This window comes from Ambystoma mexicanum, chromosome 9 (assembly GCF_040938575.1).
Source record: "Ambystoma mexicanum isolate Mex_15411 chromosome 9, UKY_AmexF1_1, whole genome shotgun sequence".
Taxonomy (NCBI): domain Eukaryota; kingdom Metazoa; phylum Chordata; class Amphibia; order Caudata; family Ambystomatidae; genus Ambystoma; species Ambystoma mexicanum.
The window spans coordinates 33,538,794-33,565,328 of NC_090931.1; the positions used below are offsets into that span (position 1 = coordinate 33,538,794).

The window sequence follows — 26,535 nt, forward strand, 5'->3', positions numbered from 1 at the left end:
TTACCCGACTGTACCATGTTCCCCACCATGGGGGACACATGGAATCTTGAGGAGGCTGAAGGACAATGGGCAGCCCTCCATGCCAAGAAATGGAGACATGGTTTGACTGAAAAAACGTTAGAAGGCGACAGTTGAAAGAAGGGGGTTGAAGAAGAACAGATAGAGAAAGCAGGAAGAGAAAGAGCAAAGAACAGAAAGAAAAGAAGAGCTGCAGTCCCTGGGGGGGGGGGGTCACGGCCTCAAGCAGCCCCCGGGTAATTCTTTAATGAGCCGGGCTGTGTCTGCCAGCTGCAGCCAAGAAAGAAGTTGAGCCCTAGACAACGTGTGTGGTGCAGCCAGGGAAAGACCAACACCCGTGCCCGGGGCTGCGTGTGCGGGGCAGTTCCCTGAGGGGGAGCGTGGCCTGGGAGTCAGGGCCCGCCTGGCGGCCAACCCGGGCAGGCCAGAAGGAAAAGAAAGACCCCAGGTCCGGCCTGCGTGTCACCACGACCTGAGGGCGACGGGCCGCTCGCTGGCCAGTCCGGCTGGCCCTGAGGTGTGCGCTGGAGCCCGGGTGAAGAGCAGGCCCTGGCAGCAAGCGGGGCGGGCAGTGAAAATGAGGGAAACCCTGACAGTGCAGGCGGGGAGAGAGCGAGACTGCCAGCACTGCCGGGGGGGGGGGGGGGTTCTGCGAATTACCCGCTCTCCCTGGGGCCAGACGGGCAGAGCGGGAGAAAGCAGAACTCACCTGGAGCACCGGCCGCAACCTCCTAAGCGGCCTGCCTGCTCTCAATGCAATGGGCGCTCACACAGGGTTCAACAAGGACTTTTCTCCACCTGAAGGAAAATAAAAACCACTGCACTGCTAGCTGCAAGCAGCATGGGCTTAAAAGACCAAAAGACATTTTGCGCTGGCAAAGGCCAAACAAAATAAAAACCGCCTCAGAGGAAATTAAATAAAGGGCTCATCAAGCCCTGTCAAGAAAGTAAGGGCTGCCAAAGCCCCAGTAATACAATGAGGAAATAAGAGCTGCCAAACCACAGCAAAGTAATGAAATTAAGGGTTGTCAAAGTCCAGCAAAGTAATGAAGGAAAGGGTTGTCAAAGCCCAGCAAAGCAATGGAGAAAAGCACCAGTTTGTTTGCCATTTGTCTTTGGCAGGAACTGCTCCCCAGAAGGAGCAATCACCCCGTACAAGTCACCCGTGGAAGAGCAGGGCATTTAGACAGAGTAACCAGGACAGCAAGAACGAGACAGACAATAAGGTACTGGGTTTGGAGGGGAATTTTACTAGGGCAGACTACAACTACCAATGTTTTTTCACTTTGAGTAATTACACCCAGAAAGGTACATGTGAAAAGTGGGAGGCTGTGATGTGGAAAGGATGAAGCCCAGGGTGGAGAGCTCGAAACCTGCTCAAGATTAATATGAAGAGGGGCTTGTGCGAGGGTTATCTCCTACTCCTGTAAACACATGGTGAAACGTAGAATGGGGACACTGGATGGGGGCTGGTGGTGATCTGAGCAAAGTGGATAAGTGTACATGTTAAGTTAAACATTTCTGTACAAAGGTCTGTAAGGGCACCAAACCTCAGATCTGAGACTCAGTAGTGTGGCCCATCTACCAGATTAACACATTTTATTTGCTGGTTGCTTAGCGCCCTACCAGAGCAGCTGGTCTGGGATGGTGGGGTGGTATTCATGGGAGCTGTCTCTGCTCCGGGGAAGGGAAGAGTGTACCCTTGCCCGGACCAGGGCCGGGACAAAAAAAAAACAGGGGCTACACATAACTCCCTATTTACATATCTTTAGACATCAAACCAGAAACTACGTCTAAATGTCAGGTTTTCTGAAAAATATCTAATCTTTATTTACACTTAATAAAATGAATAATAATTTCACAGCAGACAATGATTTTAAACACAAGTAGAGAGTGCTTGAGGTTGGCCCTCAGAACAGCTTGATTAGACAGACAAATGTGTTGGTGGACTGCACCCAAGCCACTGCATGCCCTTTAGGGGAGTCCCGAGTGATGTGATTTCATATTGTTCCACTGATCAGATCATGCACTCAACCGGGTGCAGATGAATAAAGGGTACCTGTAATACCGGGGTCCTCCAGGTAAGTAGTAGAGTAATATAAACAAATGGACCTCGGCAATGAGGTTGGAAAGATTCACTTAACAAATAGTTATCTTACAAAAAGAATTGTGACTATTACAAAAAACAAAATATATCAAAATGTTTGTTTAAAAACCAAATTCACTACACATTTGACATCATCCAAATCATTCCACCATAGATACACGTGTTCACTCACATACATCCAATGTTCACTCACAGTGGTCTAGGTTAACAACAGCGTCAAACCCAATTCTAAAGCAAGACATTCCAACTTCCTCAATGTCTCACACCCAAATAAACTACAAGTGTCAATTTATGTTTAACAGCGTAAAACAGCTTGTCAACATTGTCGGGATTTCATCTTTTCATTATTTTACATAAAAAGATGACACATATCAAGTTCGAATAATCAACACAGGATAACAGATGAACATACAAACTCGGTAACTAAATATGAACTTGCAAAAATATGCAATACAATGAAGCAGAAGAGGAAGAAGAAGTAAGAAAAAGAGGTGAGGAAGAAAGAGTGAACAAGACCAAATGTTATCTGATATGACAACAGTAATTCATAGTAAGTGCATAATTCATGAATGATCACAAAACAATGACAATTTCTTTAGCCAGGATAACAATGGCCTACACGGATATGAAGAACCGAACAGTGTACTTTGCCAACAACACTGAATTCTGACAAAACAGTACAGTACATGTTTTCTATTTGGACACATTAGCCATAGACGTCGAGGAAACTTTCCCATATGTCCAACAACGTGTCAGTATCCCCACCTTGTTTGTAGATTGCCCTCTCATAGGTAGAAACGGTAAGCAACTCCTCCACCCAATCGTCGATGCAAAAAGAGGCAGACGATTGCCAGGACCTTAAAATCATCTTTTTATCACAATCATACATGCCCGGAAGACCCATATTCTTTTACTGAATTAAATATTCTCTAACAGAGATGTATCTCAAGCACCAAAAGTGTTGCAGTCATTGGAACTGTACAACACAAGAGTAAGCCCAGTCTTTCACAGACCCCCTCCCAAAATGCTTTGGTTTTCGGACAGAACCAAATCAGATGGCTTGGAGTGCCCCCATCTTACTTGCACTTCCAATACAATTCATTTTCCAAAAGGTATCTTTTGAACATGCAAACTGGCGTCCAATAAGATCTGAAGAAGAGTTGGGTTTGCGAAGCTCTTAAGCCCCAGACCATGCTCATCAGTCGCAAGTTACCACGGCACCTTAGCCAGCAGCCCTCGTCAATCACTTCACCCAGTTCTTCAGCCGAAACATTCACCACCTCCGGATCCCCCTTGCGACATGTTTTCAAGATTCTGTACATAGTGGCAGCTTGGTGATTTGCATGCTTGCAAGTTTCCAAAGCTGTCCAAGCTCCACTCTGAGCCGTCAATTGCGATGGTTCCATAATTACAGTGATGATGTGCTTCAGTTTTCTGTATTCGTGTAAGTGCATTCACCCATGTCAAAGGTGTGGCGTGACTGCACAAATGGGACCCATTCAACACCTTCAACCAGATCCTCGATGTACTTTATTCCTGCCATAAACCACGCCGGCCAGAAAAGAACTTTCCCTTGCGATGTAATGCTGGATTACACCAGATGGAAGCATCCGGAAACAAGTATGGCTTGGTTCCAACATGATTGGAAATGTTGCACCAGCATCCTTCATATAGGCAGTCAGTGGATTTTGCCCCTTGGAAGGTTTTGTCACCGTCGTCAGTAAAGCCTTATGAGCCAGTTGTGATAAGCCATTGCTTTCTCACTTGTTAACATTGTCATTGTCTACACATGTTTCGGTCGGCAGGAGCGGCTTCTACTGTAGCCTTGTGTTCACCCGACCTTCTTCAGGACGTAGGTGGGGCATAAATAGGGCCTCACACTTACTACCAATCCAGTGGAAGATGTCTTCACACTAACTCACTACAAAAACAAACATACAATAAAACCTAATTACTATCCAACCTCTTTTCATCATATCAGCAATACACTTTGATTGTGTGTATAAATCTTTAGTCATTATACAAGTTTGCACCCACCTCCAACAGGAGCTTATGGCTGTAATGCAAACTGTCGAATTAATCCTAAGTACTCCAGTGGTTGGTAAAGTTGCACAGGAACCTAAGAAGGGGAAGAGGCACAGAGTAAATGGGACACTCTTTCCCTAGAGCACTGTGAACAGCACTCAAAAATTATACATTGGATTCTATCAAGGTAACGTGTCTCCCAGTTACACTTACTTTCCGTGGAGCAGCCACAGCTGTCTCTCAAAGCCCAGCCAGGGAAGCCTTTTTGCTGAATGCACAAACGTGTGCACCAAACTAATAGGGAGTCAATGTCATGCACTCTGCTATTCAGACACTAAATGAAAAAGCAGAAAGAAAAAGATGGCTCAGGTCCTACCTCCATCTGATAGCCTCATCATTACATGTTATCTCACGTATTCACGAAGGACAGTGCACAGCCAATGGCAGATAGTCACAAAACATACTTGTATCTTGGCAGCCCTTCATCACTGCGCATGCTAGAGCCAGCCGAGCTGTACATCTGGAGTCTTTTGTTCCTGTATCACAGTATCAAATCCCGTGTCTAAGTATTCACTATAAAGCAAAAATAAAAAACAGCCAACTGAATCCATTGGCCCTTTTTCTCATGAAAAGCGGGGCTGCTCACTCACGAGCAGCACCGAGCCTACTATGCTTATTCATCTCGCATCTACACTAATATGATCACGTTATCATATTTTTCTTTAAATAGAATCTATTTCATTTACAAACACTGTTTGCAACCGGGTGCATTCAGAAGCACAACGCTGCTGGGTCTTACAGTGCCCTGGATTCCGATCAGAAAGCAGCTGTTTTTAGGAGAGTCACAATCTCCACTCAGGCCTCCTTAAAGGACTACTTTCCTAGGGTGGACCAACCCTGGAGGAGGATCTACACGTGCATGCTTTTCCTTGGAAAGGGGTGGATCTGGAGGAGGTTCCCGGTGATTGGAATACCTACGGCACATTGACTCTGGCTCCACGTAAGGTTTCTCACAATAGCCTGCAAGGGACAAGCAGAGAATCCACCAGGGCTAAAGAAGCCCACAGCCCAAGAAGGGCCAACCGAAAGGCTTATAGCCCAGGACAGGCTAAAATAAGGAGAGTAACTGGGCTGAGGGAGCTCTCCATCTAACCGCGGCTGAAGAACCAGAGAGCTAGGAAGTCTCAGAGACCAGTATTCTTGGAATTGGACTTACCGAGCAACCTCAGTCAAGTTGCACTATCCCTGGAGACAGTATAAGGCTCAGATACTGAGAAGAGCCCTCGTTGCGGAAACATTTTATGTGACATATTTCATTTGGAAACTGTTTCCTTGTCTTTTGAACTTTATGAGACCTTCTGTTGTCTGGAAGAAACCACACCTAAGAACTTTTAGAAACTTTATCCATCACTAAATGGGGGTCAGACACCAGCCTCCACTAAGTTCCCTGGGTGGAGTAACCCTAAATAAGCACAAACATAACCTTCTTTTCTATCTTCTTCCTTTCTACTAGAATAGGTTAGTGATAGGTCAGTTTAGGTTTTGGACTGAAGACTGTATTTGTTTTGTGACCTCCTGACGAGCGCCCGTTTATTGTTTTGTAGCATAGGGAATGCACCATAGTGATAGGGACTAGAGAATGCTTTTCTTTATGTTTACCAATAACGCATTGGTTGAATCATGTCCTCATATCAGTTTCCTATGGGCCTCATTACACGGTAGGCGGTGAGCCATGGCGCTATTAGCGCCATGGCTCATGCCAGTAAAATACCGGCACCGCCTTGGCGGAAAGGGGATTCACCGCCCCATTCCAAGGTTGGAGGGGCGGTAAATCCCCCTTCCACCATTGCCCTTCCCCATTCCCATTTCTGCCCCATAGGGCTCTATGGGAATGGGGAAGGCGCTAATTACAGGACCGCAAATTTGCGGTGCCGTAATTAGCTCTGAGGTCCCTTAGCGGGTTGGATTTTAACGCCTGCAAAAAGGAGGCGTTAAATCCCCCAACCCGCAAAGGGACCTCGTAGTAAGGCGGTAAGGATTTACCGGTACCGGTATTTTACCGGTACCGGTAAATCCCTACCGCCATCCGTGTAATGAGGCTCTATGTCTTACTTACCACACCTGGCTAATCAAAAAGAACAATGAAAATAAACAGTCTCTCAAAGTTTCTGTGAGGAATTCGACCATCCGGTGGGTGTGTGCTCACCAGGGCTTTTTGAAATGTTTAATTAAATGGAATAATGGTAGAGCATCCTCATGAAGATGTGGGGGGCTAATCCACACAAATGATTCCTATGCTCACATCACGATAAACGCACAGACCTGTGTACTCTGGGTGCACACAGCTTAGAGGCACAGTCTGCCCTGTCATATTTAGTTGGAATGTGACAGAAGTGCACTATGTCATCTCCAGGATGGGGAGGGGCCAACCTTCCCACTGCCATGGTCAGCCTGATTAACTAACAAATGCTCTATGGATCTGCCCTGTTCCTTTGTTAGGCCATGCAGCTGGTAGCAGTGATTAACATACCAATAGAGGAGGCCCACACACGGCCTGGCTGCAAAGGTTAACAAAGGAAACAAAAACATCAAACATATGAAACAGTGTCAACCTGAAGCCAGCTCCCACCCTCAGTATCAAAGACAGTGAGCTGCCATGTCTGGGACTGCTGTTAAAAGTAAGCCACCCTGCTAGGACGATCCCATTCATAAGATCTGAGAATGTGGTCTGCAGAAGCCAGAGAGTATGGTTACCACCATGTGACCATGATGCAGTTCCTGGGAGCTACCATGCTCCCCAGGAGGGGTGAAATGCAACACTCCTTTTCTTTCATAACAACAAAATAAATCCACAGCATAATACACACTCTACCACTAGAACTGTAAATCCCCCTAGCATACCCAAACTTATAGACCAAGCTCGCCCCGGGATGACAGTCTGGGCTGGTGAGCAAACAGGTGAAACGTTGGAACTTCCCCCACACACACGCATCCTTTATTAACCTGAGTGAGTGGTTCCAATGTCACCGAATGGCACCAATGAAGGCTCCTGGCACCACATAAAGCAGTCCACATAGACGGATGTTCACAGCTTTACATTTCCCAGTGACTGGGCCATTTTAAGCAAGTCTAGGTCTGCAGGCTCCCAGCCTTTTAAGGGGATGTCGATGGTGTCTATCTTGCGCATTCGTGGAGTTGCAGGAAACCAGTTTGTCTCTTCATCAGTGTTCGTATGGGACAGTCACCCCACAGTCGAATGGGCCGGTAAAGCGTCACATCGGCCAAGTCCACAGTCTTGGGGGGGGGCACCTGTGATGGGGTACTGGTGACAGGGCAGTAGACTCCTCCTTACACCCCCCCCCCCATGGGGCGGGCGGCAGGGAGACACCGGTGGCAGGGTATCTGAGCTGCAGCCCTAGGAGGGTGCACAAGCACTCGTGAGAGCTGCAAAGCCCCTCTCCAAACTCTTTGCATAATAATCACCACCATGGACCTGGGCAGTCCCTGTGACTAGCGTGGGGCCCATCTACTATTTCGTGAGTGCAGGCAGCCACACGCTTTCCTTTAGGCTGAGTAGTGTGGGTTCCCCTTCACTCAGATCCCCTAAACCGGGTCCCCAAGAAACAGCAGTAATAAAACAGACAGAGTTTCTTGTTGTTGGAAAAATTATGTCCGTAGGCTTATTTTATTTTCTACAAAACAATAGTACCAATAATATCATGACAAGTAATAAATGACACCACTCGCTTTTGGGCCCATCGTGTCCCGGATGTGCAGATGCCCCTCCCACTTCTTGGCTGGTCTTATTTACCCGGGGCATCCGATCCTGGACACGTGCCGCCGCCTACGACATTCTGTGACCGTGTACCGAAGGAAGTACTCGGTGTTCCTGTTCCATGTTCTTTTCCCCTTGCCCATTTGCTGGGTGGGTTGGGTGGCAAAAACGTTCTTCTCTCCCCCTGATCCAGGCCCTGGGAGCCTATCCGTGTTAGGTGAGCTCCCTACCTGAATGTAGCTCTCCTTTCTCTGGGGTATTTATGCCCCCTTGGCCCATTGTTGCTAGCTGGGGGCAGGACTTCCTCCTGCCCCCATGTTGCTAATTCTCACACCTTTCCCCTAAGAGCCTGGGTCGCCTAGGCTACGCTGCGGGTGGGGGCGCCGCCTGGCTGCCCCTCCCTTTCTTATTCGCGCCGTTTGGGTTCCCCCCACCCTGCGCCTAACCCCCCAGGCCCTTTATCGTACCGCACTTTGTGCCGCACTGGGCCTGGGGCATAGGCTGAGTAGTGTGGGTTCCCCTTCGCTCAGATCCCCTAAACCTGGTCCCCAAGAAACAGCAGTAATAAAACAGACAGAGTTTCTTGTTGTTGGAAAAATTATGGCCGTAGGCTCATTTTATTTTCTACAAAACAATAGTACCAATAATATCATGACAAGTAATAAATGACACCACTCGCTTTTGGGCCCATCGTGTCCCGGATGTGCAGATGCCCCTCCCACTTCTTGGCTGGTCTTATTTACCCGGGGCATCCGATCCTGGACACGTGCCGCCACACCTGAGTGGGTGAAGCCTCGGCCGCTCAGGTCCCCCCCCAAAAAGCGTCCCTACTTACAACCTCGTTCCGCTAAGGCTCTAAAAATGTTATCCGTAAAAATTCCCATCCCTTTGTTGGATACATGTATCCCATCCTGGTGGAATAGGTCTGGATTGTTCTGCGACAACCCATGCTTTATAAACTGTAGCCCCATGCTTTTGCAGTACTTTTCTACAGTTTTGTTGAGCTTCTTCCTTGCCACTTCGATTGCATGCCTCCTGTGCGCGCCGTACCAAATTCTGCATGTGATAATCTCTGACATGAAAATTTCGGTTTTCCACCAGCAATGCGCTATTGCCCTTAGGGACACACACATGTTGCGCAGCAGTTCCCCTTTATTTGTTTTGACCAGATCATTCCCGCCCAGGTGGATTACCAGGTATTCGGGTGGATCCCTGAAACCGATCAAATCCGACAACCGGTCGTGGACGTCCTCCCAATGCATCCCAGGAAGGCCCCACCAGGAAGTTATTGTCTTTTTAAAATGTAGACCCTCTCTGAAATCTTCGATCCACCTGCCTGCCCGGGATACGAATGAATGGCCGACTATCCATGCCGACTTGTATGGGCTCGTATCTGCGTGGGGGTGGATAGGAAAGAAATCATATCAAATGTTCTCTTACATATCTTTTAAAGCATTGAGACCTCCACCCCCCGATTTTTTTCACTCCCTTCTCCCCCAAACCTCCTGCCCATGCTGATGTGGCTGCCCCTATTCTAAAGGAATGGGTCCCAAATTCCGCCGCATCCCATCCTGCTGTGGCTATGGTTTTCTTTAGCACTGCCTGGAATTGGTATCTGCTGAGAGCCCTGACGTCCCTATGGATTAGCAGCTGGCCCCCTACGTCGGGCCGTACCTTGATGAATTCTTGTGTTATGCACCTGGGGCAGTGCCCCCTATCCTTAATACAATTCAGATCTATTGTTCTACCTTTTCCCATTTGGTCTGTTTTTTGATTTCCTAAGTAGAATTGACATGCCCTTGGACCCCACACTGATGTCTCCCCTTGCCAAGCCGTCCCCTACCACCGTGTTGCGTGCTACTAGTTCCCCAATCCTGAACGCCCCGTAATACGCTAGCGCAAATGCCGCCCTGAACAGCTTTGTCTCGTAACTATCGCTGCACGTGCCTTCTAACAGCTGCAAGAGTTTTATCATTTTGCAAAAATTAAGGGGTCTCCTCCCACCCGGCTTCTTTCCTTCCAATTTTGCCCAGCCCTTCATTGCATATTTTATTCGAGGGCTGCAAGTTGAGTCTGTCACCCCTGCCACCTTAACTGTGTATGCGACGGCAGCCAAATGAGCTGCTGCCCAGCTTTTTCTTTTCCCTTGCGCAAATGCTTTCTCCAGGAATGTACACATTTTGGAGATTGTGATCTCCCCCACATTTTGTAAACCAGTTTCTTTTAACACATTATTTACATTCTTCTTGTATTGCTTACCAGTCTTGTATGTTATGGCGTTCCTGGCCAATCTTTCTATCACCTGGCCTTGTACCTCCTCTTCTGAGTCAACCTGGTAGCTGACCGTTCTTTCGCCATTGCTTCTAAAGGGACCCATGCCTTTAGCGGCGTGGGTGTTTTTTTCCTGTTTGCGTCTGGCCGTAGCTCCCGAAATTTGCCCCACTGGAAACGAGACAAGGCGTCTGCGACCACATTTGCTTCCCCGGCGATATGCCTCGCCTTTAGTGCCACATTATTATTCAGACATTCCAGTGTAATTACCCTCATCAATTCCAATACCAGCGGGCATGATGCGCTTCCATTGTTTACCACATGCACTACCGCCATATTGTCTGACCACACATTCAGTTCCTTGCTATTCAGCTCTGCCTCCCAAGCACATAGAGCTACCCAGATAGGGAACAGCTCCAATAATGTGATATTACTCGTCCAAGATGCCTCCCGCCATGCATTTGGCCACTCCTCTGTGCACCAGTTTGTACCCAAGATTGCCCCAAAACCAAAACCCCCGGCTGCGTCTGTAAATAGTACCTTATTGCTTTCTTCGTTTAGTGGTGAGCGCCAGATTACCGCTCCGTTGAATGCTTTCAGGAATGCACCCCACACTTTCAAATCTTTCTTGATACCTCCTCCAATTGTGACTCTGTGGTGACCTTCTTTTGCCCCTCTTGTTCGCTGTTCGATCCTTCTCTGAAATATCCTGCCTTGCGGTATAACCCGTCCAGCAAAGTTTAGTTTTCCTGCCAGTGATTGTAGTTCCTTAACCTTGGCCTTGTTTTTTCCCCTTAGGCTTCTGATTGTACTCAAGAGGTCTGTTACTTTTTCCTCCGGGATCCTGCACACTCCTTTTCGTGAATCTATTTCTATACCCAGAAATTGTATTCTCTGCGTAGGGCCCATTGTTTTTTCTTCTGCCAGCGGAAAACCCCACTCCTCCGTTAATGACATGAATTTATTCAAAGTTGCCCCACATAACTCGGAACCCTGCGGCCCCACGAATAGAAAATCGTCTAAGTAGTGGACCACTTGTGCCTCCTCTATCTCCTTTGTGAGTGACCATTGTAAGAACGAACTCACTTTCTCAAAGTATGCACATGAGATAGCACAACCCATTGGCAGGCATTTATCAACGTAATATTCACCCTCCCAGTGCATGCATAGCCACCTTTGAGAATCCCCGTTGACTGGTAGTAAGCGAAAAGCTGATTTTATATCTACCTTCGCCATCCATGCCCCTCTCCCTGCTTTCCTGACCACCTGCACTGCATCCTGAAAATCTGCATATGTCACTGATGCTGCCTCTTGTGATATGCCATCGTTTACCGATGCCCCAGGGGGGTATGATAAGTGATGTATTAGCCTGAACTCGCCCGGTTCCTTCTTTGGGACCAGACCCAATGGTGAGCATATATATACGTCAAATGAGGAGACGTGTATGGTCCCCCTATCCTTCCCAGTTCTACTTCTTTCCTGATCTTTCGGCCCACCAACACCCTGTTTTCTAAGGCAGATTTCAAGTTTTTTGGGGTATCCTGGGAACTCTGACCCTCAAAAGGTATCTTGAAGCCCTCCTGGAAGCCTCTTCTGATTGTCTCTGCGATTTCTTTGTCTGGGAATACCCGTAGCCACTTTTCCATTCTTTCAATTTTAACGGGTGTGGCCCCCTTTTCCATGCTTTTTTCAGTTCCGTTTGTCCAGAGCCCTGTGTGTGCTAGCTGATGTTCTGGTACATTTTGCTGTACTATGTTCGCCCCTACAATTTTCGCATCTGTGGCCAAACTTGCATTTTTTGCCCCAGCTGCATGGTACCCCGTTTTCAAAGTTTCTGCATTGTGCTGCCTCGGTCCTAGTTGGTCCATTGGCACTTCTTCCCCCCCCCCTTGTGCTGTTGGCAATATATTGTTCTGCCAACTTCTCTGTGTGTTGTATTGCCTGCTCCGAAAACTCTGCTCTCTCGACCTGTCATAATTGCTCTCGTATCTTCTGTTCCCATATCTATAATCACATCTGGAATCGTACTGCCAATATTGCCTCCTTTGAAAGCCCCCCCGAGCTGCTCTGTTCCCTAGCGTCCCATTTTTCTTTTAGCACATTGAATATGTATAGGTTGAAATTCTTTTCGTCCCAACCTATGTCTGGGAAGCAATCCATTTCTTTTCTAAATTCATGGTCATATTCTTTCCATGCCTCCCCCCCAAATGCTTTGTAAACCTTTAACACCCTCTGCTGGTATGTTACTAGTGACAACCCATCTTCTGGATATTTATGCAGTATGATGGTGGACATAATTTGGAAAGCCGCTGTCCAATTATCGAAATTCCTAGCTACTGGTGCCCTCTTCAGTAATCCCTTCTCATCCTCTTTTATGTCTTCTAGTGCTACATTTTGGCCTCTCTTCTGTACATCTAGCAATGAAACGATATCTATGAATTCTTTCCTCCATATCTTCTCCTTCACTTTCTCGTTAATGTACCATGCTTGGGCCTTCATCGAACGTCCCTGTACGTCCTTCCCAACCGTGGCCCTGCCATATTTCGTCATTACTGTGGCAGGCTCTTGTACTGTTATGGTCGTGAGCCCGGTCGCTGCCACCGGTATGCCGGTGTTTGCCCCTTGAGGGGTAGCACCTGGTAGTCCCCCTTGTCCATCCCCCTGCGTGATGGGTACCCCGCTGCCTGTCGTGCCTAAACCATCAGCTCCCTGACCACCTCCTGCCCCATCTGCCCTGGTCCTCTTCTGCCTATCTTTGCGTATCACCCCCTTCCTAAAGCACACAGCAAACATTCAAGCCAGCACTCCTTTTTAGAGGCGAATTAACAATGTACCAGAAGTGGGGCTCGAACCCACGCGGACAATTGTTCATTGGATCTTAATTCCAAGCCGTAACCACTCGGCCATTTTGGTGGTCTCACCCAAGCCTTTAAATGCTCTCTTTCCTCATCCTCGCTACTCTCCTCTTCTTCAGATGTTACTGCTGTTTGCTCAGACCTGTGGTTTTTTCGCTTTTTCTCTTTACCCTCTTGAGCTCTGGGCGACTTACCCTGAACCGTGATGCATTCTTTCAACATTTTGACAATTTTTCCCCCAATGTTATTATCAATCTTTTCTTTAGCTTTTTTGTTGGTCTTCTTTTGCTTCTTCTTGGGCTCCTCCGGCTGTTCCTGTGTTCCCTCTGCTACTTCCCTTGCCCTTTTCTGGCCTTGCGGTATTATTGCCTCCTCCAGTAGCAAAGGCGACATTGCCCTTGCCTTCTCCTCTTTCTGCATTAGCTCCAGTACCCATTGCGCTCCATATTCCTTTTCCGCCTTTTTTGCCCATGCGCTAAATTCCTGCGCTCTTCTTGCCCCTGCTTCAGCCATTGCTTCACACGCTTTTGCTCTTGAATCTCCTTGTCTATGTTGCTCTTCTTTTGACAGCTGCTCTTCTGAGGGCTGTTCCAACTGAGCTCTCCCACCGCAATTCAGTTTGTTGCCGCTAAAGCTGTGAGTGCCAATCCTGCATCACTCACATGCAAAAATTTGCCTCAATCTCCTGAACTCGGGTCGCCTGTATTCTAAAGTATTATGTTTTAGGTTATTTCACAGAATCACAGCCCATTGATGGGTTCGAACCGCAACCCTTCCCATTAGCGGCCACGGGAATTAACTAATTGTGCCACAGCGCCTGCAAACTTCCCCTTTCGCTGTTAGCCGTGTGTGTCCTCCCTGAGCCCCGCCTCCTGTCTTTTGCTTGTGCTGAGCCGTGGCGGGGAAAAATTAAATCTTTGCGCCCTCTCCGAGGCTCAAACCTATGCCCTTTGGCTTATGAGACTGACGCGCTGCTTGATGCGTTACGAAGGCTCTGTGTTTGCAGCCCCGCTGATTTCCTGGTGTCGTGCTCGGGACCCGCCTTCTCGATGTGCGAGTTCCGTCTTCGTCTGTGTAGCCGCTCGCTGCAGACCTCTTCGGGCTCCTTGGTCCTGCCTTCTTTGGTCCTCGTACGGGCTGTTTCGTGGGTGCCGCTTGCAACTCCCACCTTCCAGACCCTCCGCCCGTTGCTGCAGACGCCGCTGCAGTCCTCTCCGCTATAGTGGGCAAGCCAAGAGAAAAGACCCGAAACGCCCGCAGCTCCTTCTTCCAGACCCTCTGACCGTTACTCTTTACGTCGCTGCAGTCCTCTCAGCTGTGTCAGAAAGAAAGGGAAAAAACACGAAAAGCCTGCAGAGGCAAAACGTTCTTCTCTCCCCCTGATCCAGGCCCTGGGAGCCTACCCGTGTTAGGTGAGCTCCCTACCTGAATGTAGCTCTCCTTCTTTCTCTAGGGTATTTCGCGCCGTTTGGGTTCCCCCCACCCTGCGCCTAACCCCCCAGGCCCTTTATGGTGCCGCACTTTGTGCCGCACGGGGCCTGGGGCATAGGTGCCCTCCATCTTGCCTCTTGTTTCCCCAAGTTACCTCAGATAGGCCCATGATGACCAGGGGCATGCAGTTCGTCATGCACCCTGCGCCGTCATGGGGCCCTTCCTTCTCATGAATCCCATTTCGGAAAGCTCCGGCATTTGGAGCATGTCCCTGCTCTTTTTTTATTTTCGCACATCGCTGCCATTGGGCCGGGTCTCGGGAGGGCCAGTGAGCAGCGCCTTATTTCTGCATTCGCTGCGCTCCGGGGCATTTCCTCTCCCTCTCTCCGCAATGCCCCTCATTGATGTTGTCGGGCATGCGGGAGGGAGGGAGGGGGCCAGCTCGGCTCTCCCATGAATTTCTTTGCGGCCAGCCCTGCATGGGGGCATCTTGTTGCGAGCACGGACACCCCTCCATCTGCCCCCTGCAGGATTGCAGGAGCTCCATTAGCTGTTTTCATGCGGCCACCCTCGCCGCCTCCTCCCTGCGGGCACACGGGCCCTGGATCACCCACAGAGGTTTTTGTTTTTACACTGAGCCACCCCTGTTTCAATCAGGGTCGCCCAGCTGTACAGCGGCTCTCTTCAAAGACACCAAGCACCGCTGCAGGCAGCCCTTCTTCTGTCGGCGGTGGCGGCCAACGCCGCCGCACCATCACCACGTGGGCATCAGGCAGCCCGTCTCACAGCACCCAGCTCACAGCAGCCCCGTGTCTGGGGGCACCCAGGCCGGGGTTGCGCCATCAGCTATGGTCACATGGCTAGACCATTCAGGGAGGACGGCGTTGCCCGGCAGGGGCGCCGACCTCGTGCGGGCCCGTCCTTGGGCCTACTGCACGCAGTGTTGCACCAGCAGGGGGCCTCCAAGAACCACACCCGAGTCAGTTTAGTATCAACTGAGGAGCCAGAAGCGGCTCCTCTATTTTATTAACCTGGTCACAAGGTTACCACCATGTGACCCTGATGCAGTTCCTGGGAGCTACCATGCTCCCCAGGAGGGGTGACATGCAACACTGGGCAGCGCCAGCCATGGGCTTGGCAGAGCTGAAGTCCTCCCACTTTGATGCAGCAGACTGTCATCAATATGCTATGAGGCCCAGATGGCAAACACCTGTCACATTTGTCACCTCGGAGAGCAGTGTATTTACTTTTAAACTTTAAAGGTAAGTAAATACACTGCTCTCCAAGGTGAGAAAATAGTCTTTTACCGTGACCACGGCCTCAGCAAACCTGCTGAGGGCAGAAGCCTGCCCAGGGCATGATATCAACAGACCCCTGTGTGGAAGCTACAGGCTAAACTGCTGGGCTCAGCTCATGCCCCCAAAGATTAGCAATGCTTTGTTTCACTAAATAGCCGGTGAGATGCAGAGGTGTGGACAGGGAAGGGCCAGAGAGGGTCCAGACGGAAACAAGCAAGGGGAAAATAAGTGCGTGTGTGTGTGTTGTGTGTGTTGTGTGTTTTGTGTGTGTGTGTGTGTGTGTTGTGTGTTTTGTGTGTGTGTGTGTGTTTTTTTTTATTTGTCTGGGAAGAAAAGGGACCAAATTTAGCCGAGATATCTCATGTAACAACAAAGTTACAAGGGATTGAATGGCGACATACCCAAATCACCAAAAAAGGCCTTGGCACTGGGGGGAAAACCCCTTGGCAGTTAAGGGGTTAAAGAGAAAGTGTGTATGTAATGAAGTCCTGGCAGCCGAGTAAACCAGGTGAGGTTAAGTTAAATGTTGGCAGTACAAAGTCCTGGCAGGACAGTATGCCAGGTGAGGACACTTATGGGTGCATACTGTACTGTGCCTCAAGGAAGGATCATGCCCTTGAGAGTACAAACTATTGTGTGAACTGTTGAAAGGAGAATCTCAAGGAAGGCCATGTCCTTGAGCTTGTGAACGGTTATCAAAGTGTGAAAAAGAAAAGACTCCCTAGGAAGAAAGATGCCTTGTGAAGAGAAAGTTTTGGGAAGAGAACGATTTCCCCATAGGAAGTAAATGCACCAAGGGGATAGAGTAATCCTCTTGGAAACCCAGTTATTCTTTTTGAACTTGTTGCTTTGGTACAAGGAGTCTGTGGAAGAAAGCTATTCCCTAGAACTGTGAACATTGTCCATTTGGAAACCTTTTCGTTGGATTTGAACTTGTGTTGAACTTGAGACCATCTGAGCACTTTGAGAAATCAATAGACAATACCCTTTCCACCTTGGAGTTATTTAGAGTGTGAGGGCCAGAATAGGATTACGGACACAGGACCTACTTTTGTTTGGACATCTTAACACAGGACAGACCCATTTGTTTTGGTTGAGGTAGGGACATTCTTCCTAGATTAAGGATAGGGAGGCATTTTCCAACCCCCATTTGCTCTAATATAGGTTTGTAGCCACAAACATGTCTCCTCTGTGTCTCTGTCTGAATCCTGGCTCCTCAGAGCACCTTCTTACTTCATAGGTGAAGTGCATCTCAAGTTTGCATTTTTTATTAAGGGAGGGCCTTTTAAGTCACCGACGTTTCAACATTTTGCTTTATTCTTTAAACCCTGTTTTGATTACACCGGCTTAATTATTAGAATTATAATAGTTTTTTTATAACGCTCTTAATACCGAAGAGGTTTCCAAGCACGGACCTGGGATTCGAATCTGTTTTGCACTGCGTCGTCTTGCGTCCAAGACAAGCGTGTTGCCACTGAGCTATACTGCCTATGCCATAAAGTATTTTCTTTAAAAAGACTCAAAGTCTGAGACCCTTCTGTTTGCCATGATGTCACATCGCCCATATCTGGCTCTGGCCTGGAGACATGTTACGTTGAATCTATCGATTCAAAACATGAGGCTGGGTGAGATCTTGATGAGCCGGTGAAAGCAGAGACGTACAGAGGGGCAGCAAGAGTAAGTAATCGTGGCAAGAGCCCACCCAAGTGAACATAATATTTGGGCATATTGGAATAGGTATGAATTCATGAAAACTGTGAAATCTTTATCTTTTATAGAGTAAGTTAGGACTTGTTAAACTTCGATTATGAGAAAGTCTTTAGCCACCTTTTTTAAGAGATCCTGGTTTATTAGGTTAGGCCGGTGTCTAAAGGGGAGAAAGGAACTGCATAGCATCTGGAGAGAACCTCACTTTTATGTTGGCCCATCCAGCGCACTGTTGCCCTTTCTCGTTTATAGTACATTCCCCTAGAGCAGAGGTCTTCAAACTTTGGGGCGGGGTGGGCCGTGAGAGCCCAGCATGAAATGTAAACAACTTTTTTTTTTTTAGATTGGAGGAAATGGGCAGGGGCGGCTCACATGGTCAGGCTGGAGCATGAAACGGTCTCAGGCACCAATGAAAAAGTGTCCCGCAGATGCAAATGGATATTCATTCCTTTAGTCACGGACTATTTGAATAGTACCCAAAGGGGTGTTTATTGTTAAAATGTAAGCAAATTGTGATATTTAAAGAAATTTATCATCAACAATGGTCAAAATGACTAGCTGCACAGTTAAGTAACTCATCAAACTGGCCCACAAAGTGGCCCATTATACTGTCCCACACTAGTATTTTGCATTTTTTGTACGGGCATTGCTGTATAGGCCAGTCCGAGCCTGGTGGCTCATCCATAATGGCGGTGGGGTGTCCACCCAGTGACCCTCTCGCCCATTATGGAGGAGTCAAGGAGCCAGCCCAGTAAAACACTGAGCACTCTCTCTGCAGCTTTTTCCAGCTGAGGGAGTTCTCCTGGCTGGCCGAACTTTCAAAGGGAAACACTGTTTCCCTTTGACAGTTCAGTTCCCCAGCGCACATGCTCACTGACCCATGCAATGCTGGGGGCATTTTGCTTTGCCAGCCTTTCATAGCTCATTGGAAATGCTGGCTGGGGCACTGAATATCTGTATGTGCGAGATAGAACTCCTGTGCCTCCTCGCACATATGGACCGAGCCGCCTGGAGCAGTGCGTTTCAGCACCCACGCGCAGGCCCCTGCAGAAGGTACGTTTATGTTCATTTATTTTTTATTTAAACATGTGTATGGATGCATGTATGCTTATGTTATGAGTGAGTGTATGGTGATGGGTGATCATGGGAATGATAGAGTGATTGCTGTGTGAATGTGTGTGAGTTTGTTTTGGTCCGTTGAGCTGATTTTGGCGAGTGGGGGTAGAGGGGGGGGAAGAAGGGTTGTAAAACAAAGTCATTTTAAAAATGCCTAAATGCCTTTGTTGCACAATCTCCCTACTCACCTGCCAAAATCAGCTCTCCTTCTGAGGCGCTGTGGAGCCCAGGGGACATGGACGGTGTCTTTTTACTGGACATCTATCATAGATGTCCAGTAACAAATGTCATGCCTGCCCCCTGGGCCCCCAAACACCAATTGCAAACTGTTTGGCATATTTACCCATTTTTTTTAAAGTGTGCTCTACAAAGCAACATTTTAACCCATTATTTTAAAGAAATTCACAGGGAAAAGCCCACAAACTCCCCTTGATTGGTTCGGGCTCGGTCGCTATGGTATTTTTGGTGGAAATATTTATGCCCCTCCACTTAAAAAATTCACCAGCCGCCACTGGCCCTCGGACTGTGTTGGGATCGGGGTGGGGGGAACCCAGGGACTGTGGTGGGAGCAGGATGGGCAGGAGCCATGGGATAGTGGTGGGAGCAGGGTGGGCAGAGCCCAGGGTCTGTGATGGGGTGGGGAGAGCCCGGGGACAAGTGGGATAAGGTAGCCCAGTGACTGTGATGGGAGCAGGTGGGGGAGCCCAGGGACTATACTGGGAGTAGGGTGTGGTGACGGCGCGCAATAGTTCATAGCCATTTGTACATACTGTCCATTTGGCATTTTTGGGGGATCCGGCCTGCCCAAATTTTGCTCAGGGTGTGCCCAGGCAACAAACGTTTGAAGACCACTGCCCTAGAGCCTGTAGGCATTCATTCATATCTTTTGGGATAAGGAGTGGATAAAGACCGTTAATATATATGTCTAAGGATTGTTACTGCAGTATCTGTGCGAAAAATCGGACCTTGCTTTCCAATGCGCTCTCTGTGGTCCTCCAATCAGTGTCCTTTAAACATTCCTTCAACACAATGTTGCGCCAGATGACACCGGTGGTTTTCAGTCCTAGGCCCCTGTCTCTGGAACAAAGCCCCTATACAGCTTTGCTCCTGAATTCCTAGTTGATCTTTAGGAAAAAGTTAAAAACTCACCTCTTTAGTTAATTGGTTAAGATGCTTTCTTTTCCAAGTGCACACGACTATTGGATCCTAGTTCTCCGATATCTTATGTTCTGTCTGCGCCCAGCTGCCCGATGCGCTTTACAAATAATCACAAAATAATCAATGCTCGATGGTAACACGGGAGATGCTTTTGCAGGACACTGGGCCTCATTCCGAGTTGGGCGGTCTGGTAAAAGAGTGCCGGTGTTCGTGGATACCGGCACTTTGCCGGACCGCCCGACTACGGGTTTGCCGGTGGGGCACCCGAGTTACCTCCTCTACTGGCAAACACAGCCCTCATTAGGCAAATCCCCTCATGGAGTCCTATGGGACTGATTTACACCGTCCTGCTGGCACTGGTAATCTGGCGCCCGAGTGCCAGTAAAGGTAAGTACACCCAATGCCGGTAACACACTCAGAATGAGGCCCATTGATTGGACAGAAAGGTTGTGCATGCATTACGCAGAACTGGCACATCGATGATTATTTTTCCTTATTTGCACGTGCTCTACAGAGACCTCCTTTCTGTAGGTAAGAAGGTTGCAATGATTAATATGTCTGTCAATGAACAACTGTGGGCTGGGTATGAGGGTCCACACGATTTTCAACTCCATCGCGCTGTCAGTCTTACAAGAAAAAGATTGTGGGAAAAGGTCCGAAGGTTGCAGAAGGTTTGTACACAACAGAGCCAAACCGCCCCCATGTCCTCTAATTTAGAACCCAGGATCTCTGGCACAGGTTAGTATGTCATGCTGGGATCGATAACACAGGTTACATAAAATAATGTAGATGACTAAGTGGCTGTGGCAAGCATGGACTATATATGCATTGGGAAACACTGCAGCGGGTCTCTTTACTGCCATAGGATGGGAGAAGGCACTCAAAGTTAGGAAAATACGCCTAGAGTTTCATGACACACGTGGCATGCACAGCGATGTCTTTCCGGCAGAGAACAGCAAGGCCAGAGCTCACAGCACAGACACTAGTCTCGGGGATTTTCCAGGCTGTACCTGGCAACCACTGAGCCAACCGAGGTGCGCCATCAGGCTTTTTCCAGAGGTAACTAATAGCACGCGGGCCAATTCTGTTCTTCACACAAGGTGCTCCCTCGGGCTTTGAGTCTGTCACTTGGGAGTAGCCCGTGTTGTCCATGGTAATATCAGAACCTACTAACACGGCAGAGACTGGTAACCTTGGGGAACAAGGCAGGCACTGCGCGTGCAGTCACTGCATGCCGAGGTAATAAAGTCTCCACTGGGCCCCAAATTACCACTCTGCATGGATCGCCTCTGCAGACAACACCGTTGAGCTCTGTCCAAAGGGAGGCCAGCCCTTTGAAGGAAAGCTCTACCGACTTTATAGTAGGTAAGGCAACAACTACAACTGGAAGAGGTTACAAACCTGGGGCACTGCAGTAGGTGGGCCACACTGGTCCTGCATATGAAGCCTGTCGCAGGCTCAGGGCACAAGTGCAGCTTATCACTTGGGAGGAGGTGGGAGGGTCTGTCGCAGCATTGTCTCCTTGGGTCTACAATGCAGTAAGCCTCCAGGAGAGCCAAAACCTAGTCAATCACAATAGCCTCATTTGGAAATGACAAGGCCCCATAAGGTGGTCAGGTCTATGGGCCTAGTTTCAGGAATGCCTTGCCGCCTCCAACGCCCGGAAGACTGTTTCACCCTCCTGCCTCCCTTTACCAAGTGGCATTGCAGCCTCCATCGAACGCAGCAGATGGGCACCTTACACTGCTGCAGGCACAATGCAGGGGGTGCTTCCTGACCAGTGCACATGCGTGTAAAATGTATGCACTCCAGTGTGTTTTCTGCAATCCAACCACACATACATCCTTCACGCTGACTTGCATTAAGTGGGACGTGCTTTAAAGAAAAAAAATATTAACAACTACTACTTAAGTAGTTATGAAGGGAGAGTTCTTTGCATAAAGCGCTAAATAAGAGTTGTAGTTGGCCGGTCCGGGAAAATTGCCAGTGAAATAGCCGTTAATTCCGTGACCAGCAGTTTTCCCAGACCGGCCAACTACAAGTTTGCCAGAGGGGGTTCACTGATTTACCTCCAGTCAAGAGCTGGAGGTAAATCAGGCCCCAACTGGTAAGAAAACCAGCCGGTATTTCCGGCACCAGTATTACCAGTGCCAGAAATAACGGTAATCTCCTCCACAGAGTCCTATGGGACTCCATGGAATGGGGATTTACCGCCCTTTCCGCGACCTGTAATCTCCTGGTCAATTCTGGGATATCAGGCAGCGGAAACGGTAGGGTCAGTTTGCCGGTATCCCGACAGAATTGCCAGCGGGATACCGGCAAACGTGTAATGACCCCAATACGCATGTCCATCACATGTCTATTACTTTAAATACACAAGCTCAGGTGTTACAGTGCATAGCTTGATGCACATTGTACAGGGCTGCCAGTCTCCCTCATCACACTGAATTCTTTTGAACACCTTTATTCAAGGTGTCTTGATAAAGACTGGATAATCAATTTGTACTGGATCTCAAATAGTTAACTATATACCTGCGCAAGAAGTCTGCAAGAGAATTATAGCTAATGTGCTCTTGAACCTACAGCCAGATCACCGGGAATTCCAGTTGCTCTTGAGTAGCCTGGATCCAAGAAGTGACAGCAGTTCTAGCTACTTTGAGGGTGGACTACCACAACCAACCCCAAAAGAAAAACTGGGCTTGTGCACCTGGACCCAAACCATACTGAACGGCTTAGGAGAAAGGTGTCGAAGAACTACCAATGAACAAGCCAACAAACCTGCCACAAACAATCCTTGGAGAAGTAACCACTGGGACTTTACCTGTACCGGAAGTGTGACAAAGTCCCAGCACAGTGGAACTGGCACGGTCAGATCGGGGACAACCCCAGGATCCCATAGAGCAAAGAAAGCCTTTATTTGGGCTTTGTAAGGAAGGCATGGTATCAATGTAAGACAGACACAAGTGATCACAGTTCAAGGGTGTTTGTTAAACTGTAAAATGGGTGCGATAAACGCCTAATATAAATCTAAGATGGGAGCAAGCTACAACCATCAAATAATAATAATACCGTCTAAGTGGAGCCTAGTAAGAAAAAGGGCCTATAATAAAAACCTATTGCCAATCCTTACTGCTATGCTACAAAATAGTGTGGGAGAAGGTTCACAAGAAAAGAAAGAAGTGTTCACAAAATGATAAGTCAGGATCTTATGGCCAGGGTCTCCCTTCCCCACGTTTTTAGCATGGGACAAGGTTGGACTCTTGAGCACAGCACTCTCCTGGACTTTTCCGGCACAAGGTTACAGTTCCTTTTCTCAATATCAGGACCTTCTGTGTCCAAGTCTCTTTCATGCAAAGTCTCTTGCTTCAGAGGGCCTGATGTATCATAAACAACAAAACAAAAGTTCCTTCTATTTATCTTCATGTCGGGCGATTACTCTTAACCATTGGATCCCCCTCGGCCGGGCTCTGATACTTCTCTCAATGTTAGCCTGCCTTAATCAGGCTCAAACCAACCACTCACTGTGGACATCCCTCAGTCAGGTTCACACTTGTCTTCACAATGTTCACTGGTGTATTGGGGCTTACCCTAATTCTCAGACATCCGTCAGCCAGGTTCACATTTGCCAATGATCACAGTTCACTTAGATTTAACACCATGCAGGATTCACTTCCCTCGGCTTTCTCCTGGCATCCCTCCATCGGGTTCACATTGCCTTTCAATCACAATCTCATTATTTGTAATATTCAAAAGTCTCAAAGTCTTTTTAAACAACCATCTAGTTTAGTTAGGTCCCAGTCATTCGGGCTCAGACCTTCCTTCACTGGTCTCCTAAAACACTTGCTAGTTCAAACAGAGACTTCTGAGGAGCGATCATGTCTCACTGGGTCACTCTGTTATCCTCTGGCAAGTGCTTACTTCCCAATATCACAGTTCACATGGCGTTCCCTTCATCCGGGCTCAAACGCCAGTTTCACACTTTCATATTCCTCAAAGACTTCTGTAACGTGATTGTACAAGGGGTTTGGCTTGACCCTTGTATGACCACCTCAACACCTCAGGCCGGCCTCTCCTAGTGCCTCTCGATACTTGTAGTTTCAACAACAACCGAAGACTTTTGACTGTGCACGGGATTCAACATAACCCGCTGCAGGACTACTTTGATTTCCCAGTTCAATATATTCTCCTTGTGCAGGAGCAGGGCATCAGAGTGCTTCATTGAGCACCCACGTAGCACCAGACCCACTCTAACTGATACCTATTCTATGTCAAGACTCAGAGGCGAAGGATTATGCTCAGTTCTACTCTACTTCTCGAGCAGCCAACAATAAAAACGAATTGAACAACAAACTGACAATGCACTACATTAACCATGATAACATTAGTGAATGTGAATTTGAAGTTTGTGCTTCATAAGTTTATTCTTCCACGTGATCCCTCTAGTCCAATCATGTTTCTACGGTCCACAATAAACACTGTCGACTTCCTTATTTCCTCCTCTTTCTTTGATGCTCGAGCAGCTGAGCTAAGTGAAATGTACAAATTCTTTATTAATGCGTGATTGTGACTGTGTATGATATTTGTGACTGAAAGTTAGTAGGAAGCGCAGCGCAGCGTCGGGCGCGCGCAACGCAGATACTTTTTGACGGAGCTTATCCACTTTGTAGAATGCAATGGGGAGAATGCTCTGCCGTTCTGAGCCTCGGTAGGAGGCAATGCCGCATGGAAGTTCGCGCCAGGTGCGACGCAAGCTCATAAGTTCCAGCGCCATTGCGAAACGTCCGTGGGAACAGTTCAGTATTGAGAGAGGTGCAGCCTTATATAACGCAGATTAAAGATATACAGTTATATGATCATGCAGACTGCTTGTGTTATGCTTATACACACCTCCGGATACGGGAGAACGAAATTACAACACGCCGCCTAGTGGCTGTGGTAGCGCACCTCAGGATCAGCTGAAACAAGGTGCAGGGGAAGCCAGACGGGCACCGTCTGCCTGGGAACAAGTAATTACCCCAAAGCGGAGGTGAGGCTCTGTATACTAACGGGCACGGTCCCAAGCAATACTGTCAAACCTGAAATTAGACCTGCCTAGCTACAAAGTAAAGGAGAAATTGACAGGGGCATCCCAGGTGAACTGCATAAGGACACTACACACGGCACAGGCTCCAACATGAGCAGATACTCCGATGAAAACTCAGAAGGCCCACATGTGAGTGGCATGAGAATGAGTCAGGTAGTGGAAAATGATCTGAGGGCCAGCAGAGACCCATGCGAGAAGAGAGGGGCATCATGGAAGACCTTGTGGCTTTCTCTCAGGGCATGGCGGAACTGAGGAAACCGCGCAAGGGCAAAGAAAAAAGAAAACCTGTAGGGTTCGTAGCGCCCAGATCCCCCGAGGTTCGCCACAGAAGAACAAAAGGTGGCAAAAGAAAAGCAAGGTCAAGAGCAGATACGGCCAGGACAGCTCAGAGGACACCACTGAGGACGCCTGCATGAGCAACGAAGAATCAGACGATCAGAGCTTGCTAGAATCACAAACATCATCCTCGAATGATGGGTGAGAACCCAGGGGCAAAAGAGGCAAACCTGTGAATGAAGAGCCTCAGGGCGACGAGTTCGACCCCGATACCTTAGTACACCCAAGGTAATCGGAATGGGACCCCCCAGAAAAGAAAACATTACGGCCTACTTAAAAAAGCGACTCAGAGCCCCACTGAGTAAAGAGTCCAGGAGCAAGATGGGGGCGGAATGCCCCAGACCCAGAGTCTCGGACAATGTTGCAGAGACACCTGAAATTTACGATCAGATGCTGACCTTAATGGGAAGGTATGGCACGGAGACAAGAAGGGTATAGATCGTTCATGGAGGTCTTGCCAGGACAAATTACTGGACGTCGTCAACCCAATCACGAGAATATGGCAGCTGGCAGAAGAGGCTAAGCAAAAGAAGGAGGCCCTCGACCCGGAGATACTCTCCGGCTGGGTTCAGAGGGCAATATGTCTTCTGAGAAATGCGAATAGCTCCATAGCCACTGAGAAAAGATCTACTTTAATGAAAATAGACTCAACGTTGGGGGAACTGGCGCCATCAGAAACGGCATGGCAAAGTTTGCCAGCAAGTATGCCTCAGTGGACAAGGCACAGGTCTCCCTTAAGAAGATTTTTGGGAGGACGTTTTTCGATACGGCTGGCAGAGGCAAGGGTTGCTCGGCCAGCCAGTACCCATATTACAGGTCCTCAGGTCATAGAACACACTGGAAAGAGCAAGAGGACCGATGGGCCAACCCCTTCTTTCCTTCCAGGGAAAGAGGCAGAGGCTGGAGAGGCAGCAGCAGGCAGCAGCAAAACGGAGCATGGGAGACAAAAGGGAGCGCTGGCAGAGGGGTTAAAAGCAGGGATACCTCCGGTGTGTAAGAGGATTCAATTCAACACTATAGCTAAGTCAATGCCTAGTCTGGGATACTGAATGGAAACCCTTATTGATATATCTTTACGTCCAGTTCATGAGTTCTGGATGACTACCCCTATATAACACCCCTCTCTTGGAATCCCCCTGACCCCACTGAGCCAAGAAGTAGTTCTGTTTTGCAGGTTTAAAAGGTTTATTTGATAATTTAAACAATATATATATATATATATCACACTTTATAATAAATTAATAATTGAATATCACACTTAATCTGAGCAGTAATCAATAATGGATAGTCCGGCACTAGCACACTTCTTTATAATCAATGATGAGTGGTTATAGGATGGATACAATAGCAACAAT

The 26,535-nt window shown here is 48.2% G+C and overlaps 1 protein-coding gene across 2 annotated transcripts in view; it reads right to left on the bottom strand.

Annotated features, from left to right (window-relative positions):
• The window catches only part of GLB1L2 (galactosidase beta 1 like 2), a 779,452-nt gene that overhangs the window by 637,281 nt on the left and 115,636 nt on the right, over window positions 1-26,535 (bottom strand). The gene's annotated exons all lie outside the window — the stretch shown is intronic.